Source organism: Rana temporaria, chromosome 2 (assembly GCF_905171775.1).
Source record: "Rana temporaria chromosome 2, aRanTem1.1, whole genome shotgun sequence".
Classification (NCBI taxonomy): domain Eukaryota; kingdom Metazoa; phylum Chordata; class Amphibia; order Anura; family Ranidae; genus Rana; species Rana temporaria.
This window is the reverse complement of record NC_053490.1, coordinates 349,476,214-349,489,429: the sequence shown is the minus strand read 5'-3', so window position 1 is coordinate 349,489,429 and position 13,216 is coordinate 349,476,214. Positions and strand designations below refer to the sequence as shown.

Sequence of the window (13,216 nt, the reverse complement as noted above, 5' to 3'; positions counted from 1 at the left end):
ATGTCATTTAAAATGATCGTGTGTGGGCTTCACATCATTTTTCGGGTTCTGAAAAACGACAAAAAGAAAATCCAACATGCTGCATTTTTTAACAACGTTTTAAACAATGTCGCTTTTCGGGTTGTAAAAAATGATTGTGTGTGGGCTAAAATGACGTTAAAAACCTGCGCATGCTCAGAAGCAAGTTATGAGATGGGAGCGCTCGTTCTGGTAAAGCTACCATTCATAATAGAGTAAGCACATTCATCACGCTGTAACAGACAGAAAAGCGTGAATCGTCTTTTACTAACACGGAATCAGCTAAAGCGGCCCCAAGGGTGGCGTCATCCGCATGGAACTTCCCCTTTAGAGTGCCGTCGTACGTGTTGTACGTCACCCCACTTTGCTAGAGCATTTTTTTAAAACGATGGTGTGTGGGCAACGTCGTTTTAATGATGAAGTTGGAAAACATTTGTTTTTTCTACATGCCGAAAAACATTGTTTTTTTTATGCCGAAAAATTATCGTGTGTACTCGGCATTAAACACATCACACATCATACAGTACCGCCTAGGGGGCGGTCTCTCTGGGTATAACCCCTCTTTTTGCATCTTGCAGATCAGTTTGTCAAAAAGCAGTACAAACATAAAAAGGAGGGGTGGTAGCTGTGGTTTTACGGTGAGTAGGGATGAGCCGAACACCCCCCTGTTCGGTTTGCCCCAGAACCTGCGAACACACCAAATGTTTGTGTGAACTTTAGAACCCCATTAAAGTCTATGGGACTCAAACATTTGAGATCTAAAGTGCTCATTTTAAAGGCTAATATGCAAGTTACTGTCCTAAAAAGTGTTTGGGGACCTGGGTCCTGCCCCAGGGGACATGTATCAATGCAAATTTTTTTTTTTAAAAACATCAGTTTTTTTGGGAGCAGTGAATTTAATAATGCTAAAAGTGAAACAATAAAAGTGAAATATTCCTTTACATTTCGTACTTAGGGGGGGTGTGAAGTAAGCATGTGAAATAGCGCATTTTTCCTGTACTTAGAACTGTCTCTGCACAAAGTGTCATTTCTGAAAGAAAAAAAGTCATTTAAAACCGGACTCACGGCTATAATGAATTGTCGGCTCCCGGCAATTCAGAGAGAATTCATTCATAAAAAAAAAAAAAGCGTGGGGGTCCCCCTAAATTTAATTACCAGGCCCTTCAGGTCTGGTATGGATATTAAGGGGAACCCCGCCATCAATTTAAAAAAAAAATGACGTGGGGTTCCCCCCAAATATCCATTCCAGACCCTTCAGGTCTGGTGTGGATTTTAAGGGGAACTCCACCCCAATTTTTTTTTTTAAATTAGCCTCGAGTTCCCCCAAAAATCCACACCAGACCCCTTATCCGAGCATGTTAACCTGGCCGGCCGCAGAAAAGAGGGGGGGACAGAGTGCGGCCCCCCCCTCTCCTGAACGGTACCAGGCCACATGCCCTCAACATGGGGAGGATGTCCCCATGTTGATGAGGGCCTCATCCCCACAACCCTGGCCGGTGGTTGTGGGGGTCTGTGGGCTGGGGGCTTATCAGAATCTGAAAGACCCCTTTAACAAATGGGACCCCCAGATCCTGGCCCCCCCAATGCGAATTGGTAATGGGGTACATTGTACCCCTACCATTTTACGAAGGAAGTGTAAATAGTTGTAAAAAACACACACACACACACCGTAGAAAAAAGTCCTTTATTAATAAAAAAAAATACAAATAAATCCAGCGGTGATAATCCACTCCGTCCCGGCTCCCTGCTCCAACTTTGTCGGTGTCCAGCAACGGGTGATCTCCTCTCCGGTCCAGCGATGAGAAGATCGTCCGGTATCCAGAGCGCAGCATCGCCGGCTGCCTCTCTCCGCTGGACACAGCCCGTCGAATGAGGCGGCTGAAGCTGTGACATTTATTTTATTGGTGAGGCAGGGCCACCCGTCACGTGACCCCATCCCCCTCTGACGCACCCTCTGCTACATCACTGGGAAAGCCTGGCTTCCCCCTTGTGTCAGAGGGGGTGGGGTCACGTGACGGGTGGATTTCACCTCATTTCCTCACGAATGGATATGTAGGCCTTCCAAGTGTGATGGTAAATCTTCCTAGAGGATAACTTCCGAGCCCTCCTCATGGTAGTAATCACTGAATCCGACAGGCCCCGGTCTCTTAGCACCTGGCTTTCAATAGCCATGCCGTTAAAGCCAGCGACTGTAAAGCAGGATGAAGTATGGGACCTTGCGACGCACTAGGTCGGCGTACCAAGAACGCCAAGGCCATTTCGAAGCAATTAGAATCCCCTCTGCATCCACTCTGCGAAGCAGATGAGGAAGGAGCCTCAGGGGAGGGAAGGCATAGATTAGCTGGTACTGACGTCACGGTGCCACCAACGAATCTGTTGCATCTGCCCATGGGTCTCTTGACCTGGCCACAAACCTCAATACCTTTCGATTGAGTCGAGATGCCATGAGATCTACGTCTGGCGTGCCCCATCTTTGGAAAAGGAGCTGAAACACATCCGGGTGCAGAGACCATTCTCCTTGGTCAAGCAGGTAGTCCGCCTGTCAGTTTTCCACTCCCGGAATGTATACGGCCAACAGGGCCCTACTTCTTTGGTACTACGAACAGATTTGAGTAAAACCCCTGAAACCGTTCCTGTACTAGGACAGGAATGATTACCCTGCGAATCAGCAGGTCTTGAACCACCCCATATAGGGCTTCCCGACGAGTAGGCTGAAACTGGAGGTTGGAGGGAAAAAATCTGTTTGGTGGCCAAGACAGAAACTCTATCTTGTACCCTGAGGAAACTACTTTGCAAACCCAATGGTTGGGGATCTGAGATGTCCACCGCGTCACAAATTTGTGAAGATGTCCCCCCACCCGAGAGATAGGTGGGGGCAGACCTTCATGCGGAGGTAGATTTGTCCGCAGGCTTGTTAGGCTTGTAAAACCAGGGACGCTTCTGTCCCTCAGCAGGTGCTTTGTTGGCCTGGGATCATTTACTTGCTCATTTACTTGCCGCGCTAGGCTGACGAAAAAAACGTTTGTGCGCGGAGAAGGAGGGCCCTTGCCTACAGTGTGGTCTCATTACCCTTTTTGGATTGTGAGAGCAGCATACTCTTACCCCCATGTGTCATACAGGGATGCTCCAAAAAGTCTGCCGCCCTTAAAGGACAAATCCATCAGGGCCTTCTTGGAAGATTGGTCTGCTGACCAACACTTTAGCCAAAGTAGACAGCGTAACACCACCGCATAGCTTGAGGCTCTGGCCAGCAGAGGAATAGTGTCCACGGCTGACTCACAAATGAATTTTAGGCCTTGTACCAACTGGTAGGCCAGAGCTACCTTGTCCAAGGGAGCCTGACATGCCTTTAACCCATTGTGCCCATTCCGTGAGTGTCTGAGGCAAAAATACAGCGTGGACCAGAGCACAGTGTGGACCACAGGAAAAATGGCCGCCGATTAGCAGATAGAGGCCAAACAGTGCAGAGCACAGGCAAAATGGCCGCCGAGCGGCCGATAGAGGCCAAACAAGGTGTGGACCACAAAAACATGGCTGCCGAGTGGCAGATCAAGACCAAGCCCAGCGTGAACCACAGAAAAAATGGCCGCCGATTAGCAGGTAGAGGCCAAACACAGCGCGGATCAAAGGCAAAATGGCTGCCGACAGCATGGAGGGGACCTCACAGGTAAGCAAACTTTTCATGGTAGCTCATAGCATTTGTAAGCGGACGTACAGCGCAGTTCCCTCACAGGTGGAGCCCCCCCAGGTGAACCGCCGGCCCCAGCAACCAGCCTAGTTCAGAGAGCCCAAGGAGGAGGGAAGGGAGGGAAGAAAGGAAGGATGGGACCCCCTACTCGATCTCCCCGGGAATGTCCAGCTATGTCCTCCTGCCGAAGCAGGGGATTACTACTTACCCTTCCTGCATGGATTCTGCTGGAAGCATCCCAGACAGACCATCTTCCGCATGGTTATGGAGATGACTGTCAGCCCGGCCGCTGTGACTCGACCCTGTAGACCAGTCATATGCGTGCCCTGGAGCATGTAGCTCACCGGCCACCCGTAGAGCGACGGGCATGTCGTGGACGACCCAGCGCATAGCTACGGTCGGCACACGCTCGATGGCCGAAACTGGGGAGACTACAAGGATCTGGGATCCAGCCTGTCACCCAGTCGGCGGTTGATCGTAGATCACAGGAACAAACAAAAAAAATAAAAAATCAATTTGGAATAGATCTCCAGGCCTATGGGCCTGAAGGGAGCCATGTCTTCTCTTTAGCTAGGCAGAAAAAAACTGATCTGCAAGATGCAGAAATATGGGTTATACCAAGAGGAACCGCCCCCTGGGTGGTACTTTATGTTGTGTGATGTGTTTAACACTTTCTATAAGTTTCTGCCTAGCCACTGAATGAAGGCCAATACCCACTTTGTCAAGATTAAGGCTGTGTCCGTCCATGAATGAAAGAGAAAGATGTACGAGTGTTGCCAGAAATGCTACAGGGGTTAAAGGGGTGGGGGGGTAAGCCTGTCAGTGCCCAGACCATACGCCACACCCTGCATCAAATTGGTCTGCTTGGCCACAGCCCCAGGAGGAAGCCTCTTCTAAAGATGATGCACAAGAAAGCCTGCAAACAGTTTGCTGAAGACAAGCAAACTAAGGACATGGATTAACTGGAACCATGTTCTGTGGTCTGATGAGACCAAGATAACGGAAAATTGTATACTCACCTTTCCGTAATTTTCCTTTCCTGACGCATCTTCATGGCATTACACACTGGGTTGTGACTCCGCCCCCACAACCTGACAGGATTGGTTAGCTATAAATTTGAAGGGGAGACGTCCGCACCATTCTCTGTATATATCATCATAAAACAGCAGGGCGGGCATCTGTGTGCTGCCATGAAGATGCGTCAGGAAAGGAAAATTACGGAAAGGTGAGTATACAATTTTCCGTTTTCCTGACGCATTCATGGCAGCACACACTGGGAAATAACTCACCAGTCAGGAGGGTGCAAGAAAACAGTAATATTTATTCTCTATAGCGCTGAGGAATTGGCTCCAAGAACAGATCTGCCAAAGTTGACGGTAGCCAGGAGAGCAGAATCCACTCTGTAGTGAGAAATGAAGATGTGTTGGGAAGACCAAGTTGCTGCTCTGCCTATGGTTTCCGGTGAAGTCCCGCAATATGCTGCCCAAGAAGTGGCCACTGCCCCTGTCGAATGAGCCCTAATGCTCTTTAGGAGTCGTAAGTTGCTGGATGGAATAGGTCTCCCCGATAGCCCTAACCACCAAGAGGTAATGATACGGGAGGTAGCTGGCTGACCTCGTCTGCTCCCGTGTGGGATAATTAAGAGAGAATCCGTCTTCCTGAGATGTAGCTGTGAAGTAACTGGAGATGGTAGACTTGACATCCTAGGCATGGGACTCGTCCCTCTCATTAGTAAAAGACGGAAGGACGATGTCCTGGTTATAATGAAAGGAGGAAGTTACCCTTGGATAAAAATGGTCTGAGGGCTTCAGAACCACTCTGTCAGGGGAGAACACTAAATAGGGGTTCCGTAGCCAAAAGTGCTTGTATCTCCGACGCCCTCTTAGCTGAGGTGATAGCAATACGGGAAGCCATCTTCAGAGCTAGGTTCCACGGTGAGACTAAGTTGAATGGAGAAAAGGGTGGATTGGACAGGGGCTCGAGTACCACACAGAGATCCCCTGTTGGAAAGGATGGCCTCCTAGGTGGTCTGATCTTACGCAGGCCCTGAGGAACAGAGTGACCGGATGATGAAGAGCCCATCTAGTAGCCGTCATGGCTGAAAGGGCGGATACTTGCACCTTCAGGGTACCCGAGCCCGGGCCCTTGTTAAGCCCTGACTGAAGAAATTCAAGAATTTGAGATGGGAATCCAATCTCTTTGCTGCGACGACACGAACCTCTCCCAGATCCTAGTATAGGTGACATCAGTGGAGCTCCTTAGAGCTTGTAATAAGGTTGATATTACCTCCTGAGAGTATCCTAGTTTCCCTAACCTAGCCCTCTCAACTTCCAAGCTGGCAAATGCAGCTTCTCTGGGCTGGATGGAAGAATTGCCTCTGATGTATGAGATCCCAGGTTACTGGAAGATGTATTGGAGGCCGCGTACCTAGTTGTAGCAGGGTCATAAACCATGGCCTCCTCGGCCGGAACGGTATTAGTACAATAACCGTGGCTGAGGACCTCCGAAGTTGGGACAGGAATCTTGTAATCCGAGAAGTTGGAAGAAAAATGTACCCCAGCTCGAAGCTCCATGGAAGAACTAGGCAGTTTGTCCCTTTGGCTGATGGAAAGTGGGCTCTGGACAGGAACCTCTGACACTTGGAGTTCTTTGGCGTGGCCGCTAGGTCGACTTCTGGTATTCCACAAGTTTTCGTAAGAATGGAGAATACCTGTTGGTTCAGGGACCATTCATTGTTTGAAAGTGTCTCTCGGCTTAGGTAGTATCTGGATCTGGATATCTGGATACATGACACCGCTACTTGTTGTCCATCCTGATCAGGACACTCTTCCCCTCTAGAAGAGGCGCAACGGCCAGGAGAGCCTGAAAGGCTGCTCTGAGCTCTAAAATATTTGACACTATGCCCTGAGCCCGAAAGTGCCACTGTCCTTGGGCTACTTGGTCTAGATAGTGTGGACCCCATCCCCCCTGGCTGGCGTCCGATGTTACTACTTCTGGACTTGGGGGAACTGTTGGAATGGACTCCCTGAGGTTGGACGGGTGTGTCCACCACCATACTAATTGCTTTACCCAGTTCGGGATGTGAATGGTTTGGAGTATTGACGTTCCATTCCACTGCCTGAGAAAGGAGTTCTGTAAAACTCGCAGGGGCCACTGTATCAAAGGTATGGATGCTGACATGGACCCCCGGGTACTGAGGCAGGCTCTGACAGTAGACGTCTGGATAATACAGAATCTGCTATCTTCTGGAGTAAGGGCTTCAGCCTCTCTTGAGGGAGTCGCATCCGGTACAACCTGGTATATTATTCTGCCCCTAGGAACACCCTGACTTGCTGAATGCTCTGGGTGCTGAGGCGATGCCGAATGGGGGGCACCAAAATTGGAAATGAGATTGATAGATTGAGAACCGAAGGGACCTCTGGAAGGCGGGATGATCGGACGTGAAGGTAAACGTCCGAAAAATCTAGAGATGGCATCCAGTCTCCCACGTCCACTGTCAACAAAATGGACTGAAGGCTTTTCCAATCTGAGGGCCTCTATTTTGATCGTCTGTTGAACCTTTTTAGGTACAGAACTGGATGTAGATCCCCTGTTTTTTTTTTTTTTGTACCAGAAATAAAGGGAAATAAAACCCCCTCCCTTTCTGTTGCAGAGGTACTTGGTAGGCTGGAATGTGTTCCCTGGCAATGTGCCCATGAATTTCCAATTGTGACCGGTCTTGATAGAGGATAGTGTCCATGAATCTGTTATACGAGTTGCCCATATCCGAGCGAATCTCTTGAGTCTGGTGCCCACCTGAGCTGGGTGGGCAGACGGACCCTCAAAAAGGACTTCTGCTGTTCCCCGGCTGTGATAGCCTTGGCTTACTGTACCTACATGAAGGAGGGTCGAGTCTTCCAGTCCCTCCTAAATTCCCTGCCGGGACGGTAGGATCTAACATCCCTGTACTTGACAGGAAGATCGCGTCTGTAGGCGGGGCCCTTCTGGGGCTCTGGTCTCCTATCGGAGGGAATCAGCCCGGATTTTCCCCCGGTAACCTTGGAGATGGCCAAGTCCATCTTTGTGCCAAATACACTTGAGCCGCCATATGGAGTTTTGCACCAGTTGATTTTGATGCTGCCTCCGCTATCCAGGGTCTCAGCCATAAGGCTCTTCCCAGTCATGAAGTCGCCCCCTCAGGAGTCGTAAGCCAACTTAATTTTCCTGCAGGGAGGAGAATATCTTCCCCTGGTCGGCCCCTTCTAGAATGGAATTCTCAACGTTAGCCGCCCATGCAGCGATAGTTTTAGCCACTGCCGCCGTGGTGATAGCCGGCCTACTAGCGTCTCCTGTCGCGGAGCAGGCTTTCTTCAGTTCTATATTGATTTCACGATCAAGAACGTCCCGGATGGTAACTGCGTCTTCAATCGGTAGAGAAACGTCTCTAGCGAGTCGCATTAAAGATGAATCGACCGTAGTTGCATTGATCAAAGAATTGATCTTAGACTCCCACAAGGGGTACAATCTGCAAACTTGTTGCTCATACTGGGCCGCTTATGCGATCTCCCCCACTCATCCTTTATGAGGTTTTCCAGCTCTTTGATGAAGGGAAATGATTCAGGACCCCCTTTTCAGCACCGGGAAATATTTCTGAACCTTCAGAGGTTCTGCCATAACCTCCTCCCAGCCGATCGCTTCCTCGACTGAATGGGCAAATGGTTCAACTAAAAGAAGAGACAGTCCGACGCCTGCTCACACTCCTCATTCTTAGAAAGGGTATTTGCAGCCTGGCGTAACGGCCGGGTGCTGGGCGATGTGCTTGGGGAAGGATCGCCCACAATTGATCCCTGTGGCGATTCTCCTAGGAGCTCAGTATCTACTCTGGCCTCCGAATCCTTGGTTACTTCAATGAAGCACAAGCGGCAGGCCAATTCCCCAGGCAAGGCTGGCGCCCCGCATATTTGGCAAACATTTGCTGTGGTGCGGGTAAGATAGCTCCATCTGGGATGAAGGTAATCGTCTGCGGTGGGACCGACTATGACGGGAGTGGCTGTGACGCGAGCTGCTATGCCTTGATTGAAGAAAGCAAGAGGGTAACCTTGAGTGACTTCTTGCGCCTTCTGCCGGAAGCATGGCTAGAATCTCCCTCTGTGCCGCAAACTTGCGTCTCTTGACCCGATAGGGCTACCAAAACTGTAGCGTCAGTGGCCAGGCTCTCTTTTTTGTCTCTTCTCTACTTACCACCTTCTGGACGGCCTCTATACCTGGTCAGCTGATGGTGGTCTGCGAGGACAGTGGCCCCCATGAGGATAGCAGAGACAGCCCGGAAAGGTGGGAAAAAAGAGAGAAGGGAAAACATTACAATATGTCCCCCCCCAACATTTCTATTTATTAAATATAATATTTTTATATACATATATCTATCCTTATTTTATTTTTTATTTTTTGGATTATATTAATTGTTTAATTATGGATATACTTTCTCCTATAATATGTTATAAATTAATATATAAATGTATTAGATCTTCTCTCCTATTGTTCCTTTTTTTTTTTGTGTAATCAATTGGCCCAGGCTGAACTGGGACGTGCCTGCACACACCTGGTGCAATCTTCACTCTGAGTAGAGCAGAGCAGCAGGACTGCAGCCAGAACTACAGAGCGATAGGACTGTTTCTTTTTATTTTTTATTTTAAACGGCGCCGCCATTTGGAAGAGGGCAGAGGAGACAGGCGGCGTCATCACTGAGCTGCGTGCATGCGCAGAGCGCTGAGGGGTACACGGCGGTGACCCCGAGAGTATGGGGTGTCAGAGGAACCACAGGGCTCAGCAGAGCTGAGAAAAAAACAACAGGCAGACAAAGGTACAAAACAGACTAACCTTAGGTGGCAAATGTAATGATACAAATACCTTCGTGGAAGCACACACTGCACTGGAAGGAAAGACAGAGCGAAAGTGGGGGCCACTGCGAGATTTGAAGCTTCTTTAAAGCTTGCTACAGATGCCAGTATAATTCCAGAGCCCCTGAGACCACCAGAACGGGGTTCCCACCATAAAGCTCATTTAGAGACTGTACAGGAGGGACTTCCAAACAGGAGAGGCTGAACCTGCTGGGGCGATCTGCAGTAAGAGGCATGCTTCTTGCTTGTTCGTCCAATCTGTCAGGTGAGGATAAAAAAAGAGAATGGTGCGGGGCGTCTCCCCTTCAAATTTATAGCTAACCAATCCTGTCAGGTTGTGGGGGCGGAGTCACAACCCAGTGTGTGCTGCCATGAATGCGTCAGGAAAAACTGTTTTGGTTCAGATGGTGTTAAGTGTGTGTGGCGGCAACCAGGTGAGGAGTACAAAGACAAGTGTGTCTTGCCTACAGTCAAGCATGGTGGTGGGAGTGTCATGGTCTGGGTCTGCATAAGTGCTGCCGTCACTGGGGAGCTACAGTTCATTGAGGGAATCATGAATGCTTACATGTACTGTGACATACTGAAGCAGACCATGATCCCCTCCCTTCGGAGACTGAGCCACAGGGAAGTAATCCAACATGACAACAAACCCAAACACACCTCCAAGATGACCACTGCTTTGCTATAGAAGTTAAGGGTAAAGGTGATGGACTAGCCAAGCATGTCTCCACACCTTAACCCTATTGAGCTTCTGTGGGGCATTCTCAAACGAAAGGTGTAGGAGTGTAAGGTCTCTAACATCCACCAGATGTTGTAATGGAGGAGTGGAAGAGGACTTCAGTGCAACCTGTGAAGCTCTAGTAAACTCCATGCCCAAGAGGGTTAAGGCAGTGCTGGAAAATAACGGTGGCCACACAAAATATTTACATTTTGGGTCCAATTTGGACATATTCACATAGGGGTGTACTCACTTTTGTTGCCAGCAGTTTAGACATAAATGGCTGTATGTTGAGATATTTTGAGGGGACAGCAAATGTACACTGTTATACAAGCTGTACACTCACTACTTTACATTGTAGCAACGTGTCATTTCTTCAGTGTTGTAAAATATTTACAAAAATGTGAGGGGTTTACTTACTTTTGTGAGATACTGTATGTATCTGTACCTACATTAGACATATAAGCATAATGATAAATGCATAATAAAAGTATTACATATTGTTCAGGCCTGTTCAAAAAACAATGGAGAAAATGTTGCCATTGACAACAGTTCTACTTTGTATTCCTGTAACAGGAGTGACTTGTGGGCACAGATTGAGCCAGGAGATGGGGTGGCAAGTGAATCATAATTCATGTATTACATGAGATGGGACATTAATAATAATTCATGGTTGCAGGATGTCTTGAGATATCACAAGTTGTTGGCTTATTCAATGTGGGGACACATTCTTTTGAAAGATGTTAATTGCATCTACTCCTAGACATTTCATTGTCCATTGTGTAAAGGTGTTAATTCAGGTCTGCTCCTAGACCTTTCCATTGTGTGATAACACGGTTTAAAGCCTATTGATGCCCAGGTGTGACTACCTCTCTGTCGGAGACAGAACTTCTGTCTAGAGATGTGGATTGAAGGGAACTCATTGTGTGATGGGATTTTGTATGGATTCTATTAATAAAAGTATGTGATTGAAGCCCCATGGTGTGAAGGGGGGTGGAGATTTCAGTGTCCCTTTGATTACGGTCACCTGCTTGTAACTGCATAAAAAGCTGAGAAGAAACCATTAAAGGATTCTGGCATTTGAAACCAGTAACGGAGCAAGTCTCGTTATTGAGGGAATTCTTATGGAATGGTTCGGGTCTGCTGGATGGTTGGAGTGTCTGAAGCTGTCGTGGGTTGATGGAAGGTCGTAAATGGTAGTGACCGTTACAATTCCCATCTTCATTAATTAGCTTCTATGACTTCTATGACATTAAAGCCTAATACCTAGTACAAACGATGATATAATCTGATGAAAAATACCTTTTTTTTGAGCGATCAACCGATAATCTGATTGTTAGTACACATAATTCGAGAGCCGATCAGTTCATGCAAAATCATCCGAAGGGACAAGCACAATTTTTTTTCTCAGAAGATAACAGAATGAATGACTTTGATTTAATCAGTACAGTATTCATTCTGAAAAAAAAAAACAAGTGACCAAGAACGCGCATGCTCAGAAACTAAATAGACGTTGTATTCTGTCTTAGGAGAATTTTTGTAACTCTAGTGACCTATTCGTTTTCGATAGGAGACTAGCATGCAAAAAAATACAGGTGATCATTCGTCCAATACGCTCATCATGTGTACCAGGCCTAACTTCAGGCAATAAAGAATTTGGTGTAAACGCCATATACTGGAGTATAATACAGGACACAGGAAACAATCCATAGACCTTGGGTTATATGTTGCTACCTTCAGGTGATTGTACTCTGGAAAAGCTTTCCCTAAAGTCCAAATATAACCCACCCTCTTTGCTTGTTAGCAAGCAATAGAAAGAACACAGAGAAGAGTAGGGTGGGACATGTGTTCTGTACTGTACTGTACTGTAATTTAATTTACAGGTACGTCAAAATTCCTCTCATATTTGGTGGATATTTATTTATCTTATTGTTTGGGTAAAATAGAATTTACCCAAATGGCACACACTCACTTTTTCTTTTATCCCCTTTTTTGCCCCTTTCACACATTTCTATTGACATATACACTCACATCTATTTGTTCACCACACTCTCACACATTTTTCTTAACCCCTTTCCCCCCCCTCATTCACATCACACTGACACCAGTATGATGTTCATTGTACCAGTACAAAACCTTTGGTTTTGGTATACTTCCATCTACACCTTTGCAATACTAGCATTGGTGTATTAAGATTTACTAATATATTCCATTTCAATACTTACCTCCTACATACGCCCATGTTTATGATCCTATTAGATCATTACATGTGATCGGGGTCATAGCCGAATGGATGTTATCTATGCTTATGCAATATTATTAGTACTCACATTATTACTTATATTAAATTAAACTAAATATTCAATCAATACAGGTGTCTTCCGGTCGTCTCCTCCCCCCTATGGTCCACACTTGTGACTCCTTGTAAGCCCGGTTTGGTGGGTTCCCGTCAAGCGGAACGGGGGTTTCTCTTGCTATGGGGGTCTTCGGATCATTTTTACTTTTCAGCAACCATCTCTGATTACATATTAATTCATTAACCCTTGAGTGGTAAATATAATTTCAACAATATTCTCTCAGCAGATGTTAAACATTTTTGTTAGAGGGATGTAACTTTAATAATAATTTTTCTAATTATATCTATCAGAGTACAATTCCCCTGAAGAAGACCGTGACAGTTTAGGTCGAAACGCGTCGGGGTACTCATATGGAAACAATTGAATCATGATGTAACGTGTATTGTATTGTTGTTGATTTTTGCCACTGTTATTTTTATTTTCATGTATAATCAGAGTGTACTATATGTATATTATCTACATTATTTTACAAATGCTCCAACCATGTTGTACATTTTATTGTAATTCAATGTTGAAACCAAGTAAAGATTTTAACTTCAATATCATCCAACCACTCTTA

The 13,216-nt window shown here is 46.7% G+C and overlaps 1 protein-coding gene and 1 long non-coding RNA gene across 6 annotated transcripts in view; one reads left to right on the top strand and one right to left on the bottom strand.

The window, feature by feature from the left end:
• PLEKHA6 (pleckstrin homology domain containing A6) overlaps positions 1 to 13,216 on the bottom strand; it is a 1,721,986-nt gene that overhangs the window by 880,292 nt on the left and 828,478 nt on the right. The window lies entirely within an intron of this gene.
• On the top strand, positions 12,258 to 13,202 carry LOC120928443. Its single transcript, XR_005747190.1, has 2 exons — positions 12,258 to 12,850; positions 12,948 to 13,202. It is a non-coding gene; the product is annotated as an uncharacterized LOC120928443 (long non-coding RNA).